General features: G+C 38.0%; 1 pseudogene; it reads left to right on the top strand.

Annotated features, from left to right (window-relative positions):
- Positions 1 to 17,679, top strand: part of LOC114110054 (small ribosomal subunit protein uS2-like) — a 63,166-nt pseudogene extending 45,487 nt beyond the window's left edge.
- Positions 17,680 to 19,708: the final 2,029 nt, after the last annotated feature.

Here is a 19,708-nt window from a genome sequence, read left to right as displayed (position 1 = left end):
GCTGCGATACATGGGGTCACAAAGAGTCGGACATGACTGAGCTACTGAACTGAACTGAACTGAACTGAAAGTCCCTTTTCTGGGCTAAGAACCAGCGCCAGCTCAGAGGCCCATCATCAAAGCATCTCAGTTTTAATAATCCCACTGTCTTCTGTTTATTTTCTAGCCCTACCTGTGGTTGCTGTTTCCTACAGTTGCTCCCACTGCAATAACCTAGTGCTCCATTTTTGCCTTTGTATCTTAATCAACTTTAAATCCATTAACAATTTTTTATAGTATCTGTGTTAGAATAACTGGTGAGTTTTCTGTCTTCTCACTGGACATTAACCAATATAATAAATGATAGAAGATAGGGACTGTGAAGTGGTTAAACAACAACAACAAAAATCCCCAAACTATTTAAGTCATAGAGTATATGTAATTGAATTTGATTCTAAGACTCATAGCAACCAAATTTTTGGCTAGTTGAGAAGAAATAACTTTTCAGGTCTGACCTCATTTTGGAAATGAATTTTAATTTTTTGCCAAATGTAGAAAACACCTGTATTGGGGAACCATTTATTTGATATTGTTGTATGGTGACAGTCTGTAATTGGAAAGGTCATTGAATTAAATGGCAAATTAATTATTGGGGTTCTATGATAATGGTATTTGTATATTAATTTTATTATGCCCTTTTCCAGCAAAATAAGTGTTTCTTGAAGTGTGTAGAACATGCAAAAGGAAGTAAGGTAAAGGAGTGCATAAACTGAATGTTTATGTCCCCACATAATTCACAGGTTGAACTTAATCCCTGATAGGATGACATTGGTAGGTGGTGCTTTCGGGAGGTAATTAGGTAATGAGAGTGGAGCCCTCATGAGTGGGATTAGTGCACTCATGAAAAAGAGAACCCAGGGAGCTCACTCAAACCTTCCACCAAGTGATGACAAAGTAAAAAGAAAGTCATCTTTGAACCAGGAAGTGAATTCTCACCGGATGTTGAATCTGCCAGCACCTTGAACTCTGACTTCCCAGCCCTCAGAACTGTGAGAAATAAGTTTCTTTAAAAAACATATATATTTATTGAACTATAGTTGATTTATACTGTTGTGTTAACTTCTGCTGTACAGCAAAGTGACTTAGTCATAGACATACATACAATCTTTATCATGTTCTTTTCCATTATGGTTTATCTCAGGATATTGAATATAGCTCCCTGTGCTATACAGTAGCACCTTGTTGTATACATTTCTATTGTTTATAAGCCACTCAATCGATGGTAATTTGCCAAAGCAGCCTGAATGTACTATGACAGGGAGTAAGATCAGAGTTAGAGGAGGACATTGGAACATGGTACTTGACTGAAGCCTGCGTAGGTGGTCAGGTACTGGAGCAGGGCGGTGTATTAAGAAAGTAATTGTAAAGAACTTGGGCAAATAGGCTGACAAAAAAAATCCCTCCTATCTCTGGACCCTTCAATCCTAGTAATAAGCAAGGTCAGAAACCCCTGCAGCTGAGGTTTGTCCTTGTCTCAGCTTTCATAGGCCATCTTTGAAATGCTCTGTTCCAGAACAGCATGTACACATGGAAAGTGCTTATCTGTGAGATGGTTGCTTTTTCAATCTTGGTTTTTTCTTTTTTTTAAGTTTGCTAAGATAGTTGCAATAAATTTGAACTTTATGTTATATTGGAACATGATACAAAATTCTATTGACATTTCCAATAAAAATATTAGAAAATTTTCTACAATATCATCATCAGCCATGACAACAGCACATTTTATTGGAATATGTCCCTTTAAAATTTATCCAAACCTAGTAAATAGACAGCAGCAAGAATTCTTAGTGTTTATGAGATATTAGAAACACATGCATGCCAATTTCTATAAATGATGTAAAAAGAACAATCTTATATAAGATTGGCAAGTGTGTTGGGATTAATTAGACAAATCTGCCAAGTTTTAGACATAGCATTTTGTAGACTTCACATATAAATGTATTAGAGTGGGTTCATATTTATGAGACTTGTCCTATTATTTTACTTTTACTTAAACAATGCTGAAAGTTGCATATTAAAAGTGAGGGAGACTACAGTCTGTATTCTTTGTTTATAATATGCCAAATATCCCATTATTTAGAATATCCAAGTGTTTAATTTCACTTAGACTCTAATGTTTAGTTAGTGAACTAACATTTCATTTTGTATCTCAGTGCTATGGCTTCACAAATACATAATCAAGAAGGCAAAGTTTTAGTTCTCCAAAATTAGAGTGTATTCATGAGGTTTATTACATATTACATAAGAAGTTATAAAATTCCTATTGTGGCAGGACATTAGATAGAATTTTCTAGATATATACTATTCACTGACATGTATCTTATCTTTACATCAACCAAGCCTTCTGACTAATGAGAATAGAAAGAGTATTAGTTCACCTGAAAATGTAATGTTCAGAGGGAAACGTTCAAGGAACAGGATTGAATATTTTTTTCAACAGTTCTTAAAGACTGTCTTGGAGAAGAGAATGGCAGTCTACTCCAATACTCTTGCCTGGAGAATCCCATGGACAGAGGAGCCTGGCGGGCTACAGTCCATGGGATCACAGAGACTTGGACACGACTGAGCAACTAACACAACACAAAGACTGTCTAATAAATATATTAGGATTAAACACAATACTTTCCACTATTCTTGGAAGTTTAACACACATTTTAAAGGTTCACTGAAGTGATGTCATGTGTCCTATGACAAGGATCCTCCTTATTTAGATTCATTTATCATTATTTTCATTGCAGAAGACTTGTGATACTGAGACGTGTTTGTATGTAAGTGAAGTTCTGCAGTGGACAATTGTATTCTTAAATACCCATTTTAGCTATGTTGGTCATTTAACTATATTTCCTTCCCAATAGTTCTATGTAAAGCTAAATCACAAAGTTAAGTGAGAAACGTCAGAGCCAAAACTTGATAAAGTCTGTGTTAGAAATGGAAGTATGCACTGGTGAATCTGACTTCAAATATCTATTCTCTTAAGACTATATGAGTACAATAAAAATGGATTGTTTTTCACTTTTGATTGGTACTGATTACAAAAGTACCAAATATGTTTACTTCTCAATGGGAGATCTGGTTTCCATGGGGACCAAACCAACCTCATCTGCTGTTTTGCAGACCATGCTCCATGTACCACCTCCACTTTGGCAGGAGTAGAGAGTGGCTGAACACAGCTACCCTGGCAAGTGTGCACAGCCCTCTATACAGTTTCTCCTTCATTTTCCATCCCCTTCCAAGAACAGAGCCCAGGGGGGGCTTCAAAGATGTGCAGCTTTCCTCCCACTTTCAAGTTGCATCACTTGTGATGCTCTTTGAAACTGGAACATTCTACATGATGATGATAAACATCCGCCATGTGTCACAATGTTTCTTCGAGTTAAGTGTCAGATTATCTGGCAGTATAAATAAGTGCCTATTTTTTATTGTTTTAATGCCTCTGTTACAGAGCCTGCACAGATCAATGATATTTCTTACACAGATGGATCAAATATCTATCAGATGCTGGCAATTTGCCCTATTTGATAGATATTTACGACTAATTCAGGTGTACGTCCTACACTTAACACAGCTTGCTATGTGCCAAAAATTGGTCTAAGCCTGAGGGATATAGAGATGAGGAAAACGAGTTCTTACTCTCAATAGCTTAGAATCTAGAAGAGACATAAGAATCACAGAAGCAGTATTTATAAACCACTGTGGTAAGTTTAATGATACAGTATTTACATTGAAAGATATGGGGTCACAGCAGGGACCCCAGTCTCATCCAGTGGCATTAAGAAAGGCAAAAGGAGGCTTTCTGGGAGGCTGGGTTAAAAGAATGAAGACAAATCAGATGGTGAAGAAGCAGTAGCTTCAAGCAGTAAAGTAAGAAACAGCAGCTTCTGGTTTCAGAGACAGAGGCAATTTTGTGCTTGACCAAAACTTGTGAGGTGAGAAATAGTAAAACCAGTGAGCTGAAGGCAGGCCATTCCCCCGTGAATATTAGAAATTATGGATTTTCTCCAAAGCCACTGAAAAATATAAAAAGGAATCATAATGAGGACCACTGGTCAGTTGTGTGTTATTGAGTAACAAGACCCTGTGAAATATTTGAAGATCATGAAATGCTTAAATAAATAAATGGTCACGTAGGGGACCAGAATATAGCCCTGATGAATGTCAAAGCCAAAACTTTTAACATTTAAAACTCAAGATTTCACTGAATACAGTTCATGGGTTATCTTTAAAATCAATGTGTTACATTTTATTTCTGCTTAGCTTAGAAAAGAGAAATATGGTGGGAGGATGGCATACCAGCAGGCCTGAGGACGTGTGAATAACTGTGGCTCCTTGGGTCACTGGCATATAGTGAACCAATGGACAAAAGATATAGGGAGTCAAGAATATTCTTAAAATTTGAGCTTTTTCCTTTGGATTATCAAAAAATATAGTGAGTTTTTCACTGTCAGAAGTAGAAAGGCATAAACCTAATAATTTGAAGGTACTCAGATTACTAGTTCAATTATTTTATTTTATAAAAGTACAAACAAAGATCAAACAGGTAAAATGATTTGACTAAATCACACAGGGATTTCTATTGCTCTTTGTTCATAGGTTTTTTTGGTTTTGTTTTTTTCCTATTCAGTTGAACAAAGTATAGAATAAACTGAAGATATAAACAGATAATTTGGGGCATTGGGAGAGATATTAAATATAAGCATTATATGGTTCTATCCTAGTCTAACAGTCCATGGGTTTTTAAACATGTTCTACTTTAAAATTTGATAAAATGTTGGCTAATGAGTTGAAACCCTCTGACTCCTCTCCAGTCAAAACTAATTCATTTGGAATAACCATATTTTCTTTCATTATCTTATTCCTATTACTTTTTAACTTTATGCTATTATTACCTTGTTGACAGTTTAGAGTATAAATTATTGTTTACTATAATTGTTTATAGTAAATTATTATTTAATAAATTTATTATTTACTAAACATGAATTGATGGGCTATATAAGTAAGACAGTTTCTCTATTATAGAGGGGGGTACAGCCAGTGGCATGATCGTATATCATTAAAACAACAAATCTTATTCCTTAGGAAATTGTCTTTAGCTCATTCTGCTAGTCATTTATAGCAGTGTTTTGCAATAACACAAATAACAAAGCAAGGAGCAATATTAACTTAAAATGTGAAGCCATTCATTATGAGAAAAAACTCAGAATGGATGAAAATTTGTTTCTTGAAAACTAAAAAAAAATCTGGTAAGATGAAAAGCCAAAGATTTTGAATAGTTTAAGAAAAAGTCTTTAGAAGTATTTTGGCAAGTACTACTAGAATATTAAATGAAAAGGTAAAGCATTTGTCTTTCATCCGGAATAGTATTAACTATTATTCAATATTTCAAATTAGAAAATTTGTGGACATTTGTGTCTGTGTGGGTGCCATTCAGTTTGGTCTTGGGCAATTGAAATGGCTAAATAACACCCATATGGTAAACAGCTTGGTACGCCCAGTATAAAGGAAAAGGTGTTGGCAGGGAATCTGTGAAGGAGGCATTATTATTTGCACTCTTAGAGGTAATGTAAATGTCCAGCTTCAAGGGCTTTGCTTCTTTTCTTTAGTTTTTTTCTTTTTCCTTTCTTTCTTTCTGTAGAGATGTTAGACTTTGGCTGGGTTTTCATAGAATAGGATATTTTTCAATATTAAATACTCATGTCCAGATAAAAATTACGTAGTTTGTTGCCTTGGAGGGTGATGGAAGGAAACCTATATATTTAGTTTCTATAACAAGAATCAGGGGTATTAGCAGTTATGGGAAAACATAAAATGATCTTTATCTGAAAAAAATCTTGCATTCTTTGTAGGTCAACATGACATGTGAAGGAAAGATATTCAATAATAATACTTAATCATATTAATAGTTAACATATACTGAATATCAATTATCTGCCAGGGCCCTTGGAGAAGGAAATGGCAACTCACTCTAGTATTCTTGCCAGGAAACTCCCATGGACAAAGGAACCTGGTGGGCTCTGGGTTCACAGGGTTGCAAAGAGTTGGATCCTATTGAATGACTGAGAATGTCAAGGCCCTTATTAATAATTTCCATGTATTGTCCATTGATCTAATTTCATTTCATTCCCATAATATGTCTATGAAACTAGCATCATGACGATGCTGATTTTGCAGGTTTAGGAACTGAAGAACTGAGAGGTTAATTTAAACCACTGAGTGTGGGGTCAGGAATCTAATCCAGGCAGTCTTGTTCCACAGACATACTTGTCACTAGAGTGGTATGATGCCTTTTTGTAGTAAGATACCAATTTTTTAATGTTTTTGCAACATTTCAAAATTTGTGGGACTAGAGAAGACATTTAATATGATGTTTATAATGGATATGAGCAAGAGCTCAGAATTTGGAGTAAAGAGAACATAGCTTCACTTCTCCATTCTGCCAGTCTTAGGAAGTACTTACCTTCCCAAAAAGGTAAAGTGAGTCTCACTGTCTTCATCTTTTTCTCTTTTTTATTTTTAAAATTATGGATATGGGTATTTTTAATATATTATAAATTATATTTAAAATATATTTAAGGTTATGATAACACATTTACAGAAGACTTTTAAAATGGTGACATCTTTTCCCACATAGTGTTGTTTTCAGGATTAAATATATACGTGTAATGCATTTACTTAATTGCTCATGTGCTTTCAGTGAACTGTTATTTTTTTCAAAGCAAAGATCTAATGTCTACAGAGAATATGTTGTGTGAACCATTTATCTTCATTTAAGCAGAGTGACATTTGAGCATCAAATAAGTTCTGAGGCTTATATTTCTGAATTAGAAGATGAACATTAAGAAATCATTTCCTTTTTTATTTAATTTTGGAAGTCAATAGTACATATACTTAATTCTGGTGCAGTATAATAATTTTAATTCTGAACTTAAGTTTAGAAGATTCAAACTGATGCTCACCAAAAGTAAAAATTGAATTATTTGTCTGTGTTACATGAACTAATGTTTTTAATACACAGTTTAAGATTGCTAACATCAGGGACATTAAATACTATACCTAGACTAAATAAGTAACTATTTTTGAGGTTTTACATGGATTTTTCAATAGAATGTAAAAAAAATTATATCTCCATTCCTAGAAATATTTCTTAGTAATTACCATAGAGGGTGGTGTGGAAGGCAGTTTTTATGTTTTCTTCTTATGTAACAGGAATCAAAACTTTAAATTCTCACAGAAAATTTAACTAATCTGTTAATTTTTAACATGTTTTGAAATATAAGATTGCTAAAACAATATATCTTTGAAGTGGAATAATATCTCATTAAAAATTAGTCAAAACAGGACATAATAATATCTTAAAACGTTTTCTTATTATATTTAAAAATAAATTTTTAGATATTTTATAAGTACATCATTTAGGAAATGATGTCCACAATATAAGAATATCTTCTGAAAATGAATCTAAAAGAGATTAAGCACTATATTTAGTGGGAATAGTCTGTCATAGGCAATTGAACACAAACCAATTTAAATAAGATATTCCATAAATATGTTAAATAAATAAAAATCTGATGTAGAGCTCATACATTACATAAAAAGAAAAAATATGACACTTTCACTTTAATAAAGCTTAGACTTTTTAAGTATCTTATACTTACACAAAATAAAAACTATCACTTAGATCTAAACTTTTAAGGATTTTCACTTATAAAGACTCAAAATTGTAGGACTTTCAGAATCATCTGCCTTTTGACATAGATTTGAAAACTTCAAATAACTTTTAGTTTCAGTTCTGTGGCAACAAGGGGCTCATCACCGCATGCTGAAGTATTATTTAACTCCTCTCTGGGACACTTAAAGGAGCAGCCTGCACTGTGGTTTGGGACAGCTGGATCCCATGTGCCTTGGTTTCAGTATTTATCGCTGGGGTAGATGAACCTCACCTTGAAATGTGGGCAGAATAGTCTCTTCACTCAGTGCGCAGAAGGCTGTGTGGCAAGGTTGAAATCAATATTCACACTTGCCCTGTGAAATCTACTTGATTCAAAGTTTTCCCTTTGTGGTATTAGCAATGGCGAAGGATGATATTCAGCTCCATAACCAGTTGGAATTCATGAATTTCAAATTAAAATTTGAGTCTTCTATAGTGAAAAAAAATCATATCTCCTTCATCTGGGGTTCATGGAAAGACGTCAGGGGACCAAGGGGCCTAGAACCAAGTTGAGATGGTGTGCTGTTCCATGTGTAGGCACATTTTACTATGAAGCAGGCTCTTAACTTCTATACTTCTGTTACATTCTCAAGAGGATATGTAAACTATATTTATATATAAATATATAAAAAATATATTGTTTTATATGTATATATATATTTATATAAAGAATGTAAGAATCATTATGTTGAGAGAAAAGGAACTCCAAACTTCTGTCACATGTTTTAAAGAAGCCAGGAACAACTGACCTAAGTTTAAATTTTGTGTCAAAAAAAATTGCTTTGTACAGGCTCTCTAAATAGTACTCACAAATGCCGTGAGGCAGTCAGGGAATTATCTTTAATATAGCAAGCACAGCTGCGATGGCGCGCATAGCGGCTGAGAGGAGCTACCCCACATCCGAGGTCAGGGGCGGTGACTGGGAGGAGCAACCCCACATCCAAGGAGTGGTGCCTGTGCGGAATAGAGGAGCTATTCCATGTTCAAGGTCAGAAGGGATGGCGATGAGAAGATACCCCTCTTCCAAGGTAAGGAGCAGTGGCTGCGCTTTGGTGGAGCAGCCGTGAAGAGATACGCCACGTCCAAGGTAAGAGAAACCCAGCAGATGTTGCAAGAGGGCATCAGAGCACAGGCACACTGAAACCATACTCACAGAAAACTAGTCAATCTAATCACACTAGGACCATAGCCTTGTCTAACTCAGTGAAACTAAGCCATGCCCTGTGGGGCCACCCAAGATGGACCAGTCATGGTAGAAAGGTCTGACAGAATATGGTCCACTGGAGAAGGGAATGGCAAGCCACTTCAATATTCTTGCCTTGAGAACTCCATGAACAGTATGAAAAGGCAAAATGATAGGATACTGAAAGAGGAACTCCCCAGGTCAGTAGGTGCCCAGTATGCTACTGGAGATCAGAGTAGAAATAACTACAGAAAGAATGAGGGGATGAAGCCAAAGCAAAAACAATACCCAGCTGTGGATGTGACTGGTGATAGAAGCAAGGTCTGATGCTGTAAAGAGCAATATTGCATAGGAACCTGGAATGTTAGGTCCATGAATCAAGGCAAATTGGAAGTGGTCAAACAGCAGATGGCAAGAGTGAACGTCAACATTCTAGAAATCAGCAAACTAAAATGGACTGGAATGGGTGAATTTAATTCAGATGACCATTATATCTACTACTGTGGGCAGGAATCCCTCAGAAGAAATGGAGTAGCCGACATAGTCAACAAAAGAGTCCGAAATGCAGTACTTAGATGCAATCTCAAAAACGACAGAATGATCTCTGTTCATTTCCAAGGCAAACCATTCAATATCACAGTAATCCAAGTCTATGCCCCAACCAGTAATGCTGAAGAAGCTGAAGTTGAATGGTTCTATGAAGACCTACAAGACCTTTTAGAACTAACACCCAAAAAAGATGTCCTTTTCATTATTGACAAATTCAGACTGAAATTGAAGAAAGTAGGGAAAACCACTAGACCATTCAGGTATGACCTAAATCAAATCCCTTATGATACAGCGGAAGTGACAAATAGATTTAAGGGCCTAGATCTCATAGGTAGAGTGCCTGATGAACTATGGACAGAGGTTCCTCACATTGTACAGGAGACAGGGATCAAGACCATCCCCATGGAAAAGAAATGCAAAAAAGCAAAATCGCTTCCTGGGGAGGCCTTACAAATAGCTGTGAAAAGAAGAGAAGCAAAAAAGCAAAGAGAAAAGGAAAGATATAAGCATCTGAATGCAGTTCCAAAGAATAGCAAGAAGAGATAAGAAAGCCTTCCTCAGCGATCAATGCAAAGAAATAGAGGAAAACAACAGAATGGGAAAGACTAGAGATCTCTTCAAGAAAATCAGAGATACCAAGGGAACATTTCATGCAAAGATGGGCTCGATAAAGGACAGAAATGATATGAACCTAACAGAAGCAGAAGATATTAAGAAGAGGTGGCAGGAATACACAGAAGAACTGTACAAAAAACATCTTCACGACCAAGATCATCATGATGGCATGATCACTCACCTAGAGCCAGACATCTTGGAATGTGAAGTCAAGTGTGCCTTAGAAAGCATCACCACGAACAAAGCTAGCGGAGGTGATGGAATTCCAGTGGAGCTATTTCAAATCCTGAAAGATGATGCTGTGAAAGTGCTGCACTCAATATGCCAGCAAATTTGGAAAACTCAGCAGTGGCCACAGGACTGGAAAAGGTTAGCTTTCATTCCAATCCCAAAGAAAAGCAATGCCAAAGAATGCTCAAACTACTGCACAATTGCACTCATCTCACATGCTAGTAAAGTAATGCTCAAAATTCTCCAAGCCAGGCTTCAGCAATACATGAACCGTGAACTTCCTGATGTTCAAGCTGGTTTTAGAAAAGGCAGAGGAACCAGAGATCAAATTGCTAACATCCACTGGATCATGGATAAAGGAAGAGAGTTCCAGACAAACATCTATTTCTGCTTTATTGACTATGCCAAAGCCTTTGACTGTGTGGATCATAATAAACTGTGGAAAATTGTGAGAGAGATGGGAATATCAGAGCACCTGACCTGCCTCTTGAGAAACCTATATGCAGGTCAGGAAGAAACAGTTAGAACTGGACATGGAACAACGGACTGGTTCCAAATAGGAAAAGGAGTACGTCAAGGCTGTATATTGTCACTCTGCTTATTTATCTTATATGCAGAGTACATCATGCGAAACTCTGGGCTGGAAGAAGCACAAGCTGGAATCAAGATTGCCGGGAGAAATTCAATAACCTCAGATATGCAGATGATAGCACCCTTATGGCAGAAAGTGAAGAGGAACTAAAAAGACTCTTGATGAAAGTGAAAGAGGAGAGTGAAAAAGTTGGCTTAAAGCTCAACATTCAGAAAATGAAGATCATGGCATCTGGTCCCATCACTTCATGGCAAATAGATGGAGAAACAGTGGAAACAGTGTCAGACTTTATTTTGGGGGGCTCTAAAATCACTGCAGATGGTGACTGCATCCATGAAATTAAAAGACGCTTACTCCTTGGAAGGAAAGTTATGACCAACCTAGATAGCATATTCAAAAGCAGAGACATTACTTTGCCAACAAAGGTCCATCTTGTCAAGGCCATGGCTTTCCCAGTGGTCATGTATGGATGTGAGATTTGGACTGTAAAGAAGGCTGAGCGCCGAAGAATTGATGCTTTTGAACTGTGGTGTTGGAGAAGACTCTTGAGAGTCCCTTGGACTGCAAGGAGATCCAACCAGTCCATTCTGAAGGAGATCAGCCCTGGGATTTCTTTTGGAAGGAATGATGCTAAAGCTGAAACTCCAGTACTTTGGCCACCTCATGCAAAGAGTTGACTCATTGGAAAAGACTCTGATGCTGGGAGGGATTGGGGGCAGGAGGAGAAGGGGACAACAGAGGATGAGATGGCTGGATGGCATCACTGACTCCATGGACATGAGTCTGAGTGAACTCCGGGAGTTGGTGATGGACAGGGAGGCCTGGCGTGCTGCGATTCATGGGGTCTCAAGGAATCAGACACGACTGAGCGACTGAAATGAACTGAAATGGATGAACTGATACTGAGAAGACTATGCCTGAGTGTCTGAAATACATAATCAGAGGGAGGGGTAAAAGTTAGAAAGTGAAAAAGTCATCAGCAACTATTTAGTAAGCATTATCTACCAGCCGCTGAAGTAGGCATGTTACATATGTGAATATAGAGCGACCTCAAACATCACTTGGCAGTTATCACCATTATTCTCAATAGACAGATTACAAAAGGAAACAAAAGTTAAGAATCTTGATGAAGTTAACACACATAGCTTAAGAGGGAGATCTGAAGTCCTCATCAAGGTCTGACTAGACTGCAGTATTTCCAATATATCATGATTTTTTGTGTTTAAAATCTTAGCATTCTTTTTTTTTTTTTTAGTTTTTTATTTTTTAAATTTTAAAATCTTTAATTCTTACATGCGTTCCCAAACATGAACCCCCTCCCACCTCCCTCCCCATAACATCTCTCTGGGTCATCCCCATGCACCAGCCCCAAGCATGCTGTATCCTGCGTCGGACATAGACTGGCGATTCGATTCTTACATGATAGTATACATGTTAGAATGCCATTCTCCCAAATCATCCCACCCTCTCCCTCTCCCTCTGAGTCCAAAAGTCCGTTATACACATCTGTGTCTTTTTTCCTGTCTTGCATACAGGGTCGTCATTGCCATCTTCCTAAATTCCATATATATGTGTTAGTATACTGTATTGGTGTTTTTCTTTCTGGCTTACTTCACTCTGTATAATCGGCTCCAGTTTCATCCATCTCATCAGAACTGATTCAAATGAATTCTTTTTAACGGCTGAGTAATACTCCATTGTGTATATGTACCAAAGCTTTCTTATCCATTCATCTGCTGATGGACATCTAGGTTGTTTCCATGTCCTGGCTATTATAAACATTGCTGCGATGAACATTGGGAACCCTCCTACACTGTTGGTGGGAATGCAAACTAGTACAGCCACTATGGAGAACAGTGTGGAGATTCCTTAAAAAATTGCAAATAGAACTACCTTATGACCCAGCAATCCCACTGCTGGGCATACACACCAAGGAAACCAGAATGGAAAGAGACACATGTACCCCAATGTAAATCTTAGCATTCTATAAGTAAAAAATTTGAGGAATTTTGTTTTATTCACCAGTATGTAGGGTTAAGTTTGGTGCCTAGAACAAAATAGGAACTAATTGTAAAATGAATGCATCCTGCCCAAACTACCATTTAACAGAGAAAATATGAGAACAAGAGAGGGAAAATATCTTATTAAAGGCCACTCAGCTAGTTAGTGGCAAAAGTAATGGAAGCCCAATATCCTGTATCCTAGATAAATATGTTGTCTACTGCATGTGAGTGGTAAAGCCCATTCCAGAATACCTCTTTATCTTGGATCAGTACTGGCACTCTGAAGTAGATGACATCTTTGAAATTATTCTATGTAATTGCACCCACTAAACATTCTATCTGTAACAAGTTTTCATTCTGTTCTTGAAAAGAATTTGTCCTTAATTATGATACAGTTTCCTTCATCTGGTATATTTTGCTAATGTTCTTATTTTGTCCTTCTGATCGATAAAGAATCATATAATTCTTCACATCCTATAAATTCACCTTCAGTATATGTCTAGCAAATAAAAGAGAACATGTCCCAAACTGACTCTTGCAATGCAATTTGTGCTGATCACAGAGTTCAGCTCTTGGTTTAAACTTTCAATTGCTCCAGCTGTATGGTTTATTCTGAATCCTGATAGAACTTTTTACCTCACTTTAAGCAGTCATCAAGCTTTATAATTATTCTTATTTGTGTATACATTTAATCTTTCCTAAAACAGAACTTATATGTGATTTTATATCTTACCTACAATAAATAACTCTTGTTAGATGCTCATGCCTTGCTAATAACTGGGCATTGCTCTGAATTAGTTGGGGCTTTGAGGTACTTCTAGTCCTGAAAAGTTATTTAGTAGCTACAATATTTATAGAAGTTCAGTTTTCCCTCAACAATTACCAGGCTACTTCCTTTGTCCTTTTACATTTCCTCATATATCCTTAATTGATCTCTGTACAAATGTATATTTTCTGATCATCTATTTATTAGGTAGAAAGTTAGGCCTGAGCCTAGCAGAAAAGGATGCAAGCAGATCTCTAAACCCCACCCCAGTCAGGGGCTAACAGGGCCCAAGAGAGCTCACAGATATCTACAGAATAACCACAGAGACTTTTCTAACTCTGGAACCTGCATCCTAGGTACACATGGGATACAAACTAACCATAGGGGCTTCTCCAACTCCAGTATGTGAGTCCTTGATACACAGCTGTGTCCCAAAGTAACCTTAGCCAGCCAGGAGCCCATTAAGGGCTCATAAACGTTCAATACACACATACATCTGATTATAACAGACCGAATTATGGGAAAGACATGCTCAATAGAGCCTGTTGTTAGGTAACTTGCAACTGTCAAATCAAAATTGTCTGTCCAAGCCCCTTAGATGAATATGTAAAAGCCATATCTTGAAAACACTGTACCTCATCATTCCAGCACCAGTACCTTTCTTGCTTGGCCCACCTCTCGCTGAGGTAGTCTTTCCTTAGTAAACTTGTTTTTGTCATAGGTAGGACTTCAGATTCTTCTTGTATCCTTGCCAAGTACTAACGCCCACGAGGGAGGGTCCTCTTTGATGCTCCCAAATCCAGTAACACATTAATTCATTGGCCAACACTGATCTCAGCTCCCTGTTGTGTCCTTTAGTTGTGCTAAAGATTCTCTAGGCTGAGAAAATTGTTAATTTTGCTAAATATACCTCCTGATATCAATAAGATACAATTATCATCAACTTCTTATGAAATGAAAACAATATAAAACAAGGCCACATAGGCCCCAAGGAACTATATTTTCTGAGGTACAGATTACACTTTAAATTCTGAATTTTACTTTAAGATACTGTTTATCTCTACCTTTCAAAAATATGGAGAGAAACAGATATATATAAATATAATTGAAAAAAAAATTAGTTCTATTACAGTTACCTCAGGTTTTTCTCCCCTTTCTATGGGAAATATACTTGGCTTTAGCAAGAAGTATTGGAAGAGAAAAAAGATTGCATCTAATGTGTATGCCAGACAATGCTGAGGAAAATCATCCTTCTTCATTTGTTTACCATGTTCTTTCAAAGTAAATTTCCTTCAGTTGAAGGGAGATTGTTAATGTCAGATCTTTCTATGTCTAACCAAAATATATCAAATATTGTTCAAAGAGCTGACTCACATTATGTCTGTGTATTGTACAAAGGGTGCATTAAATATAAGTTTTTAATAACCAAGAAATTACTGATAGACAATCCTTAAAAAGAAGCCATATAATGAATGTGGGATTAAGCCCTTAACAAGAGTCCTTGATACTTGCAGACATCCTGCAGCTCTCTGAATTCCCATCATGTTTTTAATCATAATTGCTTTCTTAGCACCCATCTGGGCTGCTATCAACAGAGGCCTATTACTTCCAGAAAAGAATAAATAGGGAGGCAAGTTAATTCTTCGGAAGCTCCAGTTCTGCCTTGGTGCAGATTTCTCCATAATAAAATAAAAGAAGGAAGCATTGAAAAAAAAAAAAAAAGATTTAACTGAAGCAAGTATCCCTAAATAGATTATTTTCCACAAAGAATCAGTGGGTGCTAAATGTTCCCTTGTTGGCTATAAAATCACTGGGGGAGAAATAACAATTCCAGCAATCACAGCATTAGTTTAACCCTACGAACTTAGATACAAAGAAAAAATGAAAAATACTTTCAAAAGACCATCCTAAAGAAGGCCACACAATTAAGATGGTCATTAGTGGGAGGTTTCCAGCTTCTTTGCTTTTGCTCTGGAAGGGGCTCCATAGGGTCTATGATTACCCTTCAAAGCATAACAATATGTGTTTCTGTTCATGGATTTGGGGGTTTGAATATGTTATTAAAAGAGTCGCTGTAGTTTTATCACTTCTAGTATCTCCTGGGGCATTGTATACAGCTGCATTCAAAGAAAATGAACTGTTTTAAACTTGATCATATTCGTCCCTTGGGCTCATCTGATTACAAAATTGCCCAATGAGCTGTTACAGTTTTTTCAACTAATTAAGTAACACATATATTGGGATTTCTTTCTTCTTTTTTTTTTTTTGCCTTTATAGTATATGTTTCACCTGTCTCTAACAGTGTGACTGTCTCAGTGTTTATTGTGCTGCCCAAACACTCAAACCACATCCCTAAAATACATCTTTTCTCACATCCCTCTTCATGTCACGGAGATGAATAGTGCACATTTGTTTTGCCATTTTATTGATTCTTAATCAGAGCCATTAAAGAGCAAATCTATTCAATCCAGGAACTCTGAGAGCTACATTTGACTACCAGATCATGCAATTTCCTAAATCAGTGGGTGACAATTCAAGAGTCCTTTGGGACATAGTTACTACACTGAAGCAAGGAAACAGAGACACATCTTCAGTAAAAGAAACTGTCACATAGAGGAAGAAGTGAATCCTTCAGAATGTGTATTTTTGCCATGTTGCAAATTTCTCTTTGAAATCAAGGAATGATGGATTAAAAAAAAAAAAAAGCCATTCAATGCTGCTGAGAGAGGGTTCCACGCAGCACTGTTTTGGGATCCCAGCTTAACTCAAAAGGAAATTTTTGCAGTGTCTAGAATCCTTGATATACTACAAATGAAGGAAGAATATGTCCTCAAATTCCTTGTAGCAGGAACCCATCAGGTGGCACCAATCTGGACTTCCAAATTGGACAGTACATCTACAAAAGGAAAAGCGATGACATACACATCATAAAAACTTAGTTCTCAAGACGTAAGATCATGACATCTGGTACCATCACTTCATAGATGGGGTAAAAATAGAAACAGTTACAGACTTTATTTCCATGGGCTCCAATATCACTGTGGACAGTGACTGCAGCTATAAAATTAAAAGATACTTGCTCTTTGGAAAAGCTATGACAAACCTAGACAGTGTATTAAAAAGAAAGGACATCACTTTGCTGATAAAGGTCCATATTGTCAAAGCTATGTTTTTTTCCAGTAGTCATGTACCAGTGTGAGAGTTGGACCATAAAGAAATCTGAGTGCCAAAGAACTGATGTTTTTGATCTGTGATGCTGGAAAAGACTCTTAAGAGTCCCTTGGTCAGCAAGGAGATCAAACTAATTAATCTTAAAGGAAATCAGCCCTGAATATTGATTGGAAAGACTGAATGCTGAAGCTGAAGCTCCAATACTTTGGCCACCTGATGTGAAGAGCCAACTCATTTGAAAAGACCCTGATGCTGAGAAAGACTGAGGGCAGAAGGAGAAGGTAGTGAGAGGATGAGATGGCTGGATGGCATCATTGGCTCAATGGACATGAGTTTGAGCAAACTCTGGGAGGTGGTAAAGGACAGGGAAGCCAGTGTGCTTCAGTCCCTAGGATCGCAAAGAGTCAGACACAACAGAGAGACTGAACAGCAACCACATCATAAATCTGAAGAGAACCTGGGAGAAGCTTCTTCCAGCAGCTGTGTCATTGTTGCCATTGAGAACAGCTGATATTAGAGTCTTACCCTCCAGGAATGTTGGCTAGCGAGTTGTACTGAAGTTGGCTGCTGTGTCTGGAGCCAGTCCTACTAGTGACTGCTTCACTCCTGGAAGCTTTACTAAGCTGGATCCAGGCAGCTATTGCTCTGTGTAACACAGACTCTCCTCTTTGTTATGTGGATGTTGCGATCTGAGCAAGAGCAAGGGAAATTACTCAATGGATCTGATGTGCAGGATGCTGGCCTAGGAAGTTCTGCACACACATGGTACCATGTCCCCCTGAGCAACCTTGAGAGGTCTTGCCTGATATTTGCTTCCAGGGATAGTAAAGAGATGTTTAAAAAGGCTTGTGACCAGGGAGGAAGGTCAGGGCAAATGGACCAGTCCAGCTTCTGAGTTTGCTACTACTCAAATCTGAGGTTGCAGACTAAAGACACAAAGGAGTCCTCTGTGTCTATCCGACAGTTTCCTACTAAAGATGGTGATGGGGCTTCCCTGGTGACCCAAATGGTAAAGAATCTGCCTGTAATGCGGGAGACTGGGTTCTATCCCTGGGTCAAGAAGATCCCCTGGAGAAGGAAATGGCAACCCACTCAAGTATTCTTGCCTGGAGAATCCCCATGGACAGAGGAGCCTGGCGAGCTACAGTCCGTGGGGTCAAAAAGAGTCAGGCACCACTGAGTGGCTCACACACACACACACAAAGATGGTGGTACTCAGTCTACCACCAAAGGCTCATGGGCAGCTCCCACTGCTCAGGCCACTGAATGGCTAAGAACAACCCCTAGTAGTTTTAATGTGCTCCTTAATCTTAAGAATTAAGGGTGGGGGGAAATAACCAGTTTCTTTGAAAAAAATGATTCAGCAATACAAGTGTTATGGATAGAATGTATACCCCTAAAAGGCATGTATTGAAGCCTTTCCCCTCAGTGTATTGGAGACCAGGTCCTTAGGGAGATAAGTAAGGCTAGATGAGGTGGATCCTGATCCCACAGGACTGGTGTCCTTAGCAGAAGAAAAAGACGCACTACAACTTGTACCCTTTTCCCTCAAGAGCCAAGGGAAGAAGCCATGTGAGGACCCAGAAGGGGCAGCTGCATGCCAAGAAAAGCACTTTCTTCAAAAACCAACTCTGATCCTGCTTGCACTTCTGACCTCCAAACTGTGAGAAGATTAATTTCTGTGGTTTAAGTCATCCTAGTCTGTGGTATTTTTTTTATGACAGTCCTAGCAAAGTAGTACAGTGAGCTCTAAAGAAATTATTCTATAGGAGAGCAAGGACAGTTTTCCTAACTTAAAAAGAAATAGTTTGTTGTTTAGTTGCTCAGTCGTGTCAGACTCTTTTGCGACTCCATGGAGCCCGCCAGGCTCCTTTGTCCATGGGATTTCCCCGGCAAGAACACTGGAGTGGGTTGCCATTTCCTTCTCCAAGGGATCTTCCTGACCCAAGGATCGAACCACTGAGCCACCAAGGAAATCCCATATAATTCAAAATAAGTGAGTAAAAGTACAGTTTAGTTCAGTTCAGTCACTCAGTTGTGTCCAACTCTTTGCCACTCCATGAATCACAGCACGCCAAGCCTCCCTGTCCATCACCAACTCCCAGAGTCTACTCAAACTCATGTCCATTGAGTCAGTGATGCCATCCAGCCATCTCATCCTCTGTCATCCCTTTCTCCTCCTGCCCCCAATCCCTCCCAGCATCAGAGTCTTTTCCGATGAGTCAACTCTTCACATGATGTGGCCAAAGTATTGGAGTTTCAGCTTCAACATCACTCCTTCCAGTGAACACCCAGGACTGACCTCCTTTAGGATGGACTGGTTGGACCTCCCTGCAGTTCAAGGGACTCTCAGGAGTCTTCTCCAACACCACAGTTCAAAAGCATCAATTCTTTGGTGCTCAGCTTTCTTCACAGTCCAACTCTCACATTCATACATGACCACTGGAAAAACCATAGCCTTGACTAGATGAACCCTTGTTGGCAAAGTAATGTCTCTGCTTTTTAATATGCTGTCTAGGTTGGTCCATAACTTTCCTTCCAAGGAGGAAGCGTCTTTTAATTTCATGGCTGCAATCACCCCCTGCAATTATTTTGGAGCCCCCCAAAATAAAGTCTGACACTGTTTCCACTGTTTCCCCATCTATTTCCCATGAAGTGATGGGACCAGATGCCATGATCTTAGTTTTCTAAATGTTGAGCTTTAAGCCAACTTTTTCACTCTCCTCTTTCACTTTCATCAAGAGGCTTTTTAGTTCTGTACAGTAAATGCCAAAGAAGCTATATTCTTGCCAGGATAATCATAAGAACAAAATGCTATAAATCACTGTCTGTTTTCATTCAAATCTGTAGTAGA

This window comes from Ovis aries, chromosome 1 (assembly GCF_016772045.2).
Source record: "Ovis aries strain OAR_USU_Benz2616 breed Rambouillet chromosome 1, ARS-UI_Ramb_v3.0, whole genome shotgun sequence".
NCBI classification, from domain to species: domain Eukaryota; kingdom Metazoa; phylum Chordata; class Mammalia; order Artiodactyla; family Bovidae; genus Ovis; species Ovis aries.
The sequence above is the reverse complement of the archived record's forward strand: the minus strand, read 5'-3'. Positions and strand labels throughout refer to the sequence as shown.